Raw genomic sequence first — 13,048 nt, 5'->3', positions numbered from 1 at the left:
CTGTACTGTGTTGGCCACCTCATTTACTTATTTATTTAGGTGATTATCTCTGGGCTGCTTTATGGAATGGCAGCATGGCACCCTCTGTCCCTGACTATTAATGGCTATGGCTCATGAAACGTCACCTTCTGTCTAGAAGGCTACCTTACATCTCCTTTTGGAGGAAGACTTTTGCCACCTTGGGTTTGAGTGAAGGGGAGATTCAGTGCATTCATGCCCACACCCCTTCCTAGGCTGCAGACCTCTCGGCTTTGCCCCCATGTCTCTGGCTGTTCTATCTCTGCGTCCTCTGTGGGCTTCTCATCTTCAGCTTCTCCCTGCCTCCCTTAGTGCTCCTCCCTGGCCTGTCAGGCCCTTTACAGGCACATTCCTTGGATAATCCTCTTCATTCCACTGTGAGCCTTCTGATTCAGACTTCTTTGTTGGCACATCCACCAGGGAACCCAGAGGCACCTCAGCACAGCATGTCCAAGACTACACGATTTATCTTTCCTTTCCTTCTTCCTTATTAAGTCTTACACTGCTTAGGGGCGTCACCACCTACCCTGTAATCCAGGGTGGAAATCTGGGAGCCATTTTCATTCCTCTCTTTATCTCATTTCCCATATTTTATCAGTGTCCTAGTCCTTGAAATTCTTCCCCCTTATCACGCCCTGCATCATGTCCTTACCTGTCCTCCGGGTCTTCTCAGGGTTGCTATGCTGCACATGTGACAGCCCTGCTGCAAAGCTTCAAGCATCTCACCTGAACTGTTTAAATCATCTAACAAATATCTTTGTTACTGACATTATATTTATACATCCTCCACCCAACCATGGTACAATAGTTTTTTTTGAAATTCAAAATTTGGCCCTCGTTCTTCTATTGCTTAAAATTATTTCAAAGGTCCCATGTTACAGAATATGGTACAAATTCCTTAGCATGCTATTCCAGGCCCTTCATTACCAATCCGGAGAGCCTGATCTCTATACCTTGCTCCGAAACCTGTACAGTCTCCATACCAAACCTACTATTATCCTGAGCTTTTCCAAGTCTTTTTTTAATCATACTCTCTTCTCAGATACCCAGGTAGAAATAGGTATGCTCTCCTTTAAGCCCACCAGCATCAGTCAGATTTTGCTGCAGTAACAACTCCAAATTAGAATGATAAACATTCATCTCTTGCTTATTAAATGAGCACAGAAGGATGAGCTGTAGGTCTGCACTAGGCTGTAGGTTAACTGTGGGTTTGCAACATAAGACTCTTCATGCTGAACCTAGACTGAAGGAGCAGTTGTTGCCTAAGGCATGCTTTCCTTGTGGCAGAGATCAGAAGTGCAATTGGAGGCCAGCTGGAACATGTGGTTGTATTTAAAGCTTCCGCTCACTTATGACATATGTCACACTAACATTTTAGGACGTCTACTCGATAAATGGAATCACATTCCACTTGGGTCCTGGCACCCCTGTGACTCTGGAATCTGAGGACAGATTCAGCTTTTGGTACAAAAACGCCTGAACAAAACTAAAAACTTCAAAACCAGTTAAATCAATGGATATCAGCTTGCTACTTCAATCATTATGGGAAAATATTTGCATATGCTTCTAGCTATGCCTAGTCAAAAGGACATGAATCCTGTAATCTCCAAAAGAAAAATTACATTTTCCTGTGTACGCAGCTGAAGAGCTAAAGCCCAGGAATAAGAGTAGTGGCTGGAGACTTCTACATTATCTGGAGTTGCTTTCTCTCGACTCGGCCTTATCTCTGTACAAATTTGGGTCCCAGCCTTTTCTGGTTGTTAGTCATGGACATGGATCAATCCCTGGAGAAGACAATGTCATCGTTCAGCAGTCAGGAGCCCTGCTGGCCACAGGGACTGGCCGCCTCCATTTCACTGCCTTTTACAGATTTCTTTTGTAACTTTATGAGTATTGAAATTATAGAAGTTAGATTCATGTGGGAGACCGCCAGGTATTTTGCAGTGCTTCATTCAGCAATGTATTTAGTAGAGAACATTGGGAAACATTCTATTAATATATAATAAAATATATGGAAGATTAAAAAAAACTCAGCTAAATCAAGTTACATAGCCAAGTCTAACAGCAGTGAGGTAGGCAGTTTACTCCTTTTAGAGAAGGACAGACAGATTGAACACCAGAAAAAAATCATGCAATTTACCCCACTACCCAATTCTCAGTATATATTTTCATTATAGCCCTCAGAATCCTTTCTTTGTTTAGCAATCTTTCTCCTGCAGACTTTAAGCTTCTGTGGGGAGGGTCTGATTTGTTCTTTTATACCTTGCCAGGACCTAGTACAATTGCTGAGTGGGGAAATAAATTAATGATTGACCCAACAATTCACGATGGGAAATGCAGGACAAAGATTAAGTTTGTTGAGGATAATGAGTTCAGTACCAACCTCATAGGCTAAGTATGTTCTAAGCACTGTCCTGATAATGGAACTGTCATTTTTAATACAGTTACTAAGAGCTAATATGTTCTGAGTTCTATACTATCAACTTAGAATCACTCTTTGGAAAAGGGCTAATGAGCTTTAAACAGCCTGTAATTTTTAAAAAATAGGCTTTATTTTTTTTTTTTTACAGAAGTTTTAGGTTCATAGCAAAATTGAGTGGAAGGTACAGAGATTTCCCATATTCTTCCTTCACCTACTCATACTTGGCCTCCTCCATTAGCAACATTCCCACCACAGTGCTAGGTTGGTTATAATTGATGAACCTACACTTGACACATCATTATAACCCAAAATCCAAGGTTTTCCATAGTGTACTTGGCATTGTATATTCTATGGGTTTGGATAAATGTATAATGATGTGCATCCACCATTACTCTATGTGTCACATAGACTAGTTTCCCTGCCCTAAAAATCATCTGTGCTCAGCCAAGTCACACGTCTCTCCTCCCTAACCCATGGAAACCGTTAATCTTTTTATTGCTTCCATAGTTTTGCATTTTCCAGAAGACATAGTTGGAACCATAGCCAGTATATAGCCTTCTCAGATTGGCTTCTTTCACTTAGTGATATGCATTTAAGTCTCCACATCTTTACATGGTTTGATAGTTCATCTCCTTTCAGCGCTGAATAGTATACCCTTGTCTTGATGTATCACAGGTTATTTATCTGTTCAACTACCAGAGGGCATCTTGGATATTTCCAGGTTTTGGCAATCATGAATAAGCTGCTATAAACATCCATGTGCAAGTTCTTCTGTGGACATAGGTTTACAGCTCCTTTGGGTAAATACCAATGAATGTGATTGCTGGATCATACGGTAAGAGTATTGCAAGAGTTTTTAAGGAACTGCCAAACTGTCTTCCACAGTAGCTGTATCATTTTGTATTCCCATCAGCCATCTATGAGCATTCCTCTTGCCCCACATCCTTGTCAACATTTGGTATTGTCAGTATTCTGGATTTTGGCCATTCCAATATGGGTGTAGTGGTATCTCATTGTTTTCTTAATTTGCATTTTCTGGTGACATATGATGTGGAACATTTTTTCATATGCTTCTTTGCCATTTTTAGATCTTTGGTGAAGTGTCTATTTAAGGTCTTTGGCTCATTTTTCAATCATGTTGTTTATTTTCCTATTGTTGAGTTGCCTGTAATTTTTTTAATTGACCGATTACCTTGATCTTAAAATTTCTCAAATCTTAAATCTAAACACTGCCGGTTTTAGAGTTGGTCTTCTTACTTCCAGAAGCTGGCATTAAGGAAGACTAATTAAATAGTTGCAAAATCTGGATAGCCACACAACTTGAAAATGACAGTAAAAGAGAAAATGGGAAGATAGAGGAGGCCAGAGCTTTTTAGACTCGAGTCCTTGAACCTCTGAAATTGAAAAATTTTGAGTGTGTACACACATAAACTTAACTAGAGAAATAGAATCTTAGAGGGGTTTTTAAATCACAAAAGGTTAAATAAACTCATTGTTGCCAAGAGAAGAGAAAAGAAATGTCATTTTTACTTATTTCCTGATGATGGCATTAACAATAATTTATTGAACATTTACTTTGTGAGTTGGCACTGTTATAAGCACTTTTATAGACATTCTCATTTAATTTTGAAAACAACTCTGTTATTATTATCTTTAATTTCCCAATGAGGAGACTCAAGTTTAGAGAGATATTGTTCGTTGTTCCAGGTCATATGCATAGTCAATAGCAGAGAGAGATGCCCCCAAAAGTAGCCCTCTCAACCAGTATACTGTATTTCTTCAGTCCTCAACTTAATTTTATTTTACTCCTCTTGGTCTCTCTTAATAATTTTGGTTAAAAAATAGCTTTTAAATTTAGCTCCCTGGCAGTCACAAACTGACCAGCTCTCAGATTTCTGGCAGAAAAACCCAGTTTGCATGTCATAAATATAACTGGAGACATAACTAGACACTTAAATACATTTTCATCATTGTGCAATCTTACTAATGGATTGGCCTCAGATTCCAAGTGGAGGAGTTCTGGTGCCTCACCTAATTGGCAGGCACTTTCCAAGTCCTGTTTGACTATTGAATTCTGCTCATTAGGTTAATGAAAAGCAAATTTGCAGTACCCCTGGTGATGTAAAGCATTCTAGCAGTGATAAATTCATATGGAATTTATTTATCGGTTCTTATTTAAATAGTTGCAAACCTCCAGAAATGGTCCTGCATATTATGGGAATTCATTTGCTCAGGATAATACTGAAAATCTGTCCCATTTCCAGTGATCCTCTTTCAGAGGGATATTTAAATGAGGACATTAAATTGATTGTACCAAATGTGATGAGTGATAGGCCATATTGTGTGTGCACTGGAATGGGTGTTGGGTTTATGGTCTGCCTGAACTTAGTAATAAATCAGTGGTAGTCACTTTAGCCTGAGAGTTCAGCTTCTCCACTCACCTTTCATCTCTGAATGGTTACTCTGCATATTTTGCATTTACATTTGCAAAGTGCTTTTGTCCTCCAAATGTCACTGTAGATGCAGGAACATTTTATGATTGCTAGTTCAAAAGGGGAGAGACTGGCATGGCTGTGGTGGGGAGGGGAGTGGCTGACCAGGGTGCTGGGGCACCTCTGAAGCAGTCACTGTGGTCATTCCTCTGACATTACTGCTTTCATATATCTCTTTTATGTGTTCCCTTCCCTTTCCTGTTTTTTGCCTTTATGCTTCCCAGTCATATCCCACAAATATGACTTAAATTATAGGAAGTAGCACATAGCATATAGTGCTTTAAGAGAAAGGGCTCAGGAGTCCGATAGACCCAGCCCAGCCAAAATGACCTTGGGCAATGAACCCAACTATAAAATGGGGTTAATAGACATCCTTTACAGAACTAGAGTGAGGATTTTAGTTAGATTGTATATGTATAATGCCTGTTATAATTGTCATTCCATCATCAGAAACAAAACAATATGAAGCAGAACAATTAAAGGTTTACCTCTCTGGTACAGACCACAGGCTGTGGGATTTTTATTAAAAGAGAAATGACTTAGGCTTGGAGGAACTTGGGATGTCTTCAGGGGAATACTTAATCTTGCTGCAATGGAGGACAGATCTGGATAAGTAAACAGGAAGGGAAGGGAATTGTGTAATTGGTGATTCTGGACACTTCTTCCACGAAAGAAGAATCTAACCCCCTCCCTTCACATGTGGGCTGATCTTGGTGCCTCGCTTCTAGTGAGTCGAGTGTGGTAGAGATTGGGTGACATTTGCTACTAAATTAGAAAATGTGAGATAGTACATCACCACAGACCATATCTGTCAGTCTGTCTATCCCCATTAGGGCCCTGAGCTACCTTATAAGAAGTCAGACTAACTTGAAGCTGCCATGGGACCATGTGTGGAGACCATACAGAGTTAGAGATACACTCCCACAGAGCTCCAGCTGTTGGAGTCTTCCCAGTTCTGGCATCAGATGTGTGAGTGAGCCTTTGGATAATTTGAGCCCCGGTCGCCAGCCAACAGTAATTGTGAGAGGTCCTGAGTGACAACTGCCTTGCTGAGCCTAGTCAACTGCTAAAGCCCTGAGAGAGAATAATAAAATGTTGTTATTTTAAGGCACTAAATCCAACATGTTACTCACCCATAGTAACTGGAATGAAAACCAAAGGCATTACAGCATTTATAAACCAAAGCAAATTTACAAATCAAATAACAAGACTCCTAAACTAGTAATATTTGGTTTCAATAGGGTTTTGTTTGGTTTTGTTTTTTGACAGATGATGCTTTGTAGTAGCCAACCTGATGCTTACACTACTGAAAGGTCGATGCCACAGCGCAACCTTTGGCAGATTGATCCATGCGTGCCATGTGACAACCCAGCTCTCCTGGTACACCACTCCATTCCAACTACCAGGAATCTGTTGCAACTATTGTACACAGAGACATCCGGCCTTTACACAGTGCTAGTCTGGCATCATTATTTTCTGGTCCTGTCTCTGTTCTTTGCACATTAGCCTATCACAATGGAAGATGTTCTCCTCAATGCCAGTGTGATCCTAAGTACATACAAGAATCCAGGCCCTGATGGTGAATGTCAGCACTCAATGATCAGGGATCACTCAAAGAAACCAGATTTTTAAAAATATACATTTTTTTCAGATTAACATGAAAATGAAAATACAAAATTTAAAAACTCTTGCAGGGGATTAGCAACTGCACAGAAAGTATTAGAATTTGGTTGGACTGGAAGGGAGAGAGATCCACTGCAGGTAGTTCTCAGCAAAAAGTTTAGTTGAAGGAGTGAGTTATGGGTGGCCCTGAAAGCCAACGTCTAGAGTCTGAGCTATTAACCAGTAGTCACTATTGGTTCTTGAGTAGGGGAGGGACATCATGAAAACTCTATTTCAAGATTCCTCTCACAGTTGTGGGTGTATGATGAATTAGACAAAGTTGAGCTAGAGTCAAGGAGGCTGGTTCTCAGTCCCTCCTACTATACAAATCCCAGCAGTTAAAAAATCTGTGTTCACCAACTGTGGTAGTTTACTGTGTTCTTTGAAAACTAGAGTATAGGTTGTGAGCTGGATTTCATTTCAGCGCTCAGGGATTTATGGTGTTCTTCCTCCTACTCCTGCTTGTCATTGATAAATGATGCAGCCTTGGTCAAACCATTCATGTCCCAGCACCTCTGAGCCTTCATCTATCAAACAAGGGATAATAATATATACATTCTACCCATGTTATAAATATTAAAAATTATATGTATATATAAAATCTTTAAGAAGCTTCAAGCCTTCACAGAACAGAATGAGTATATACTCTTTAGAGTATACTTTACTGTTAGATTATACTTATAGGAGGGGATTTAAACAGTTGCAAAAAAGAGATAATATTTCTTTTTGATTGCACAGTTGTACTGGCACAGCATCAGTAGAAATTTTGAGAAGAAATAAAAGCTGTCAGGATTCCACAGTTATCAAATATCAACTATTTATTTTCCATATTTCTTGCTAGTTTACAATGCAGAGTATAGATGTATTCTTGTATTTTGCTTTTTTTCGCATAAACATCAGCATTTTTACATTATTCTATACTGTTTATAATTTTGTAATAGTCCACCAAATTGATATACTACAATTTACTTTACTAATCCCTAAATTGTCTGAAGCACATCTATATGTGTAAGATCTCCTTCCCTCCTGCTGGCCCTGCCTTCCCCTCCCCTCCCCTCCTTTCCTTCCTTCCTTCCTTCTAGTATGGAAAAGGAAAAGAAGGCAGATTATAAAGCACTGGGATTGGAATTATTGAGGCAAAGAGAATGAATATTTTTATTTCTTTTAAAATAATTTATTGAGCTCTCTCTTTTAAAATTAGGAGATAAGAGTTTTAGAAAAAACAAACTTTGGAGTCTCATTGAAAACACTGCACAGAGAGAATCCAATCAGTAGATCCCTCCATTGATATTCTTCATTTCTGACACTTGGTTTTCTTTCATGGCAGGGAAGAGATGGGAGGTGCTTTCTAGGTCCACTCTATAGAGTGTTTTGAGGAGTATTGTTTGGAAATAAGGATTTGTTGACTCAGTTAAGCAAACAGGTCATTGAACCAGCCCTGTCATCGGTACAATTTAGAGTTAAGAATAGCCTTAGCCTCTTAGTCATGTCAGATGGACATCAGTTTGAGAAAATCTTCATCAATCCCAGTCAAAGAAGGTTAGGTTGGTGTATTAATTTGCAGGTAGTTCTCCAATTTAGAAATGAGCCAGGGTTTGTCAGCCTGCTTGCATTAATCATTTGGGGACAGCTGCTGGAAGCACAGTGCTGGAACTGGGGATGCCAATCTTTTCAGAGAGCAAGTAAACAAGGTTTCAAGTGCCAGGAACAAGCTTCAGCAGGAGCAATATTATCACGTTCCCCTAACCTTTTTCTTTTTCTTTCTTTCTTTTCTTTTTTCTTTTTTTGTAAGCAATGACATTCTTGAAGATTAGGAGCTATGATCTGGGACTTGTAAAGTCTGGAGCTTTGCTAGTCCAAAGTCCATGAACTCTGTCATACAGACCACTGAACTGCCATCGGAGAATTCAAACGGGCTCATGATGCAGCAAATTCTCTTCTGTGTGCCATCGTTCCAGTACTTATTGAACTGTTTTGTAAACAGTGTAAATATTAACTTTGTCTGTTATGTGCCAAGCCAGGGTTAGGTAACACTGAAATAGTAATGACAGTTACTCAAAGCTAGATTTAGTCAGGTAAATGATAAAAGGATCTCAGTTTTGTTATTTGCTTTTGATGGGCAGATGGAAATGTCTGCCTCAAGGAAGAAGCAGAGAAGCACATCAATGCTCTAAATACATTGATTCTCAAACTTGGCTGATTTCAGAATTCCCCAGATACCAAAGTCTAGGGCCTAACCATATCAGTTGAATTTGAAATTTCTGTGTGTACATGGGATGGAGGATCTTCTGGAATTCTGAATCCTGAATCAGAATTGAGGATCACTATTGTCATTCTATAGCCAAATAGTGTCTGAGAGGTGGGCTTAAATATAATTAATGCTGATTGCTACCTATATATCAACATTATTATTATTCATGGAAATCCTGCCCTGTGTATTGTTAGCACTAGCTCCCAGTGTTTATTTTGCCAAAAGTTTCTCCCAAACCACAATGTAATTTTGGGTAGGCATAGCCTATAATCTCATCTACAATACTAGACACAGTATCATTTAGTTATTTTGAAAATTCTGACTCCTCCTTGGATAAGGGAAAAGCACAATCTTTGCTAAAGTTGGAGGTCAAATGAGGAGCTCTCATTGCTCAGAGAGGCTGGAGGTGGCTCCGGAAAAAGCAGACAGGAAGACTTCAAAAATCGTGGCTGTTAGAATGGAAGGAACCACACTGTATCTTCATTTTAAATAAGTGAGGGAATGGAGAACAGAGTGGTTGGAACTTGTTCAAATCACATACAGCAGGGAGTGGGGTTGTTGGGTCTGGGACACAGGTTTCCCGGTTCCCGTTACCCACATGGGGAGGTTTCACATAAGGGGCCTTTAGAAAGGATTGAAAACCATGGCATACTAGAGTGTACTGGCTGTTCTGGTTTGTCACCATGGTTTTCGAAGGCTCTGTGAATCCAACAAAGCTTGTTTACAAAGCGTTTAGCAGACAAGTTTCTAGGTCTTTAAAACAGAACTCCCTCTCCCCTCAAACACACACACATACCTTTAGGAATCCACCACACCGTCTCTCTAGAAATCAATTGCTCCCTTTCACTCAATCCTTTTAACTTGCAAAAGGGCCAAAGATCATTGGATCTTGGACACTCTGAAAGGTAAGAAGTTAACCTTTTTATGCCTCTGTGCAAGGGAGCTTTTCTAAGTTTACAGCAAACACCCTTGATTGTTCTCTGCTTGACCTCTGCAAAATTCTCCTTTCAGATTATGTATAGATATGCAAATTTATAGCCATAACCTTTCTGAGAACAAAAACAGAACAGTTGTCTGTGCTTAGGCAGTCTGCAAGGATTACAGCATTTAATTCTCACCATAACCCAGTTATATTAGCTCCATTTTTCAGAGGAAGTCACTGAGAGGCTGGGTTCTTTATCTAGGTTGAATATCTAATTAGGGGATTTGAATCCAGATCACTCTGATTCCAAAGCTGAGTTCTCTTAACCACTAAGACCAAAGCATGCCTCATCCCACAAATGATTAAAAATTTATTTTTATTTTGATGAAATAAAATCCCCCCCAAAAATCACTATTTTTCTTTTTAGGTCATCTTCAAAAATGATATTTTGCCCCACCTCTTATTTGTCTGAAGAAACAAATACAGTGAATTATTTCAAGTACAGCTAGAATTGCCATGAGCTGACAACAGATGGAAGTCACACCCAGAGCACAGTAAAGTGATAAGGACCCAGAGATATGGATGGGAGTGCCATCTGCATCTGCTATAGTATTTATTTGACATGAGGTGCACTGTGCTCAAAACTACAGTTCCTTTCTTAGGGGAATTCATAGACTAGTGGGGAAATCCTTATAAATGGACAATTTCAATATAATAAGTATTCAATTAGCACAATGCACAAGGCACATTTTGAACAGAGATGAATTAACGAATCCAGCCTGTCAGAAGGAGATGGCCGGAGAATCCTACCTCAAGGGCATGATCCATACACTAAACCTGAAGAAGGAGGGAGAGCTAGCTGGACAGAGATGGTTGAAGAGCAGGCGGGGAAAGGTATCACAGGCAGAAGAAATGACACAAAGGGCAGAGCACACTCTGGAGTAACAAGGGAGGGGCAAGGGAATCATATTCAGATCCATATATTAAACTGCCAGGTAGGAGGTGGGAGGGGGGTTGGTGAGCTCACAGGTGGCTTTATGCATTATGTTGAGCTTGGAATTCTTTGTAGACATTGGAAAATCATTTAAGAGTCTTAAGTTCATGAGTGACGTGATCAGATTTGTCCTTAGGTCAATCACCCTGACTGGCTATCATCTGTTTGCTGCTATCACTAGTGACTCTCATATGCGTGACATTTTCCCATGAGTTTATCCAGTGGTTATGAGAAATTACTGACCAGATTTTTTTCCTTACTCAAGAAAGCATGTTAAAAAATGCAAGTGAGGGGTGCCTGGATGGCTCATCGGTTAAGCATCTCCCTTTGGCTCAGGTCATGATCCCTGTGTCCTTGGATCCAGTCCTGCATCAGGCTCCCTGCATGGAGCCTACTTCTCCCTCTGCCTATGTCTCTGCCTTTCTCTGTGTCTCTCATGAATAAATAAATAAAATCTTTTTAAAAATACAAGTGAGAAGACATTTTATAGGGATATGGGAAACCTAAAAACTGGCCACAGTTCTCTACCCCTCTGTGTAATCCATATTCTTTGTAAAGTATCTCTGCTATTTCTCTCATCAACAGGGAGTCTTTTCCTCTACACTTTGAATCTCAACTGGCTTTGTGCCTTGTTTTGACCATTAGAGTGAGGTGAAAATGACTGTGTGCCATAGCCATGACTAGACCTCAAGAGGCCACGTACACTTCTGTTCTCTCCTTGTCCCAACTCCCCTATGTGAACAAGCCTCACTAGCTTGCTGCAGGATGAAAGAGTTTGCAAGTCAGCCCTGAGTCAGCCCTATCATCCTGATGAGAGCCAAGCCAAGGGGTGGGCAGTAGCTGATTCAGAGCAGACCACAAATACATGAAAGAACCAGTCAAGAACAGAAGTGCCTAGTGGAATCCAGCCCAAATTTCTGAACTGCCATGAGGGAAACAAATGGTTGTTTCAAGACACTAAGTTTTGGGGTGGTTGGTTATCCTGCAAAAACTAACTGGAAGGTTGGATAACCCTGTATCAACTTTGATCTATCAAAGAGTAAATCATTTGCAAGCCTTGACACCTTATCAGTTATATGTAACACAGTGCTTCAAACATGCTGTCATGTCACAACACAATGGCAAAGTATGATAAACAGCATTTCTCAAAGTGTGCCTTTTTGAACAGTTTCTGCTTCAAGAAAGATGGAGCAAATAGGTCTTTCTTAGTCCTTTGACAAATATAACTAAAAATGCTAGACATTCTGTATAAAACAAATAAAACTCTGACAGGTGGAAAGAAAAGGCAGACCAGCTGGGGAGGCATGGGACCTGAGGAAGGACGCAATGGTGAGTGTTCTGGGGTTTCTTTTTGCTTTGTATATCCCAGATTTGGAACTGAAGATGTCAGCCATTTGGAAATGCCAACAGATGCGTACCAAAAATATCCCCACAAAAACTTGCTCTCTCTGGTCAAAGCACCAGGAAAGAGGCAGCCTAGCGTGACCAAAAAACTTTTGTTTTTTGTTTTAGTATATGTGCTGCCAAAGCGAGCACTGACCAAAAAACTTCTGGACAATCACTACTCTTCTCCAGCCAACAGTGCAGGAAAAACTGTGGCTCCACTCCCACCAGTAGAGGCCATGTGGGAAGCCTAGACTTCAACTTTTGAGAGGCTTGTAATAAGGCCTCTTCATGCCCTTCTGGGGTGGTATCAGAGAAGGTCAAGCAATGAGCTGACTTGTACCAATCCCCCATCCCTGTGTCAATAGAGATCATGCAAGAGAGCCCAGACTATCACTCCACCTAGCAGTTAGGAGGTACCCTCTTCCTCCCCAAGAGGGTAGGATCAGAGGAGTCCAAGTGGAAAGCCAGTCTTTCACTGTTACTAGCAATAGTGAGGCCACCTCAACTAGGATTATCAATGGAACTGCACGAGGGGCTGGGATTGCCATTTCTGCCCAATAGTAATGGGGAGACCCCTCCCGGGGGGTCAATGGAAGCTGAGTGGGAAACATGGATTTCTACCTTCCCCGGGCAAATGAAGTGGCACTCCTGACTTTCTATACTGGAGCAGGGCCAGAAAACACAAGTTAAATAAGATCCAGACTCTCATAACATGCGAAAATATCCAGGTTTTGACAAAATTCCTCATCATGCCAAGAATCAGGAAAATCATAGTGGAATGAAAAGAGCAACACTGGGATGACAGAAATGGTAGAAATATCTGAAAAAGATTTGCCATGATAATAATGCCTCAAAGAGCAATTACAAGCATGATTGAAACAAATTAAAAAAGAAAAATTGA

This window comes from Canis lupus, chromosome 14, assembly GCF_003254725.2.
Source record: "Canis lupus dingo isolate Sandy chromosome 14, ASM325472v2, whole genome shotgun sequence".
NCBI classification, from domain to species: Eukaryota; Metazoa; Chordata; class Mammalia; order Carnivora; family Canidae; genus Canis; species Canis lupus.
This window is presented reverse-complemented; position numbering follows the sequence as displayed.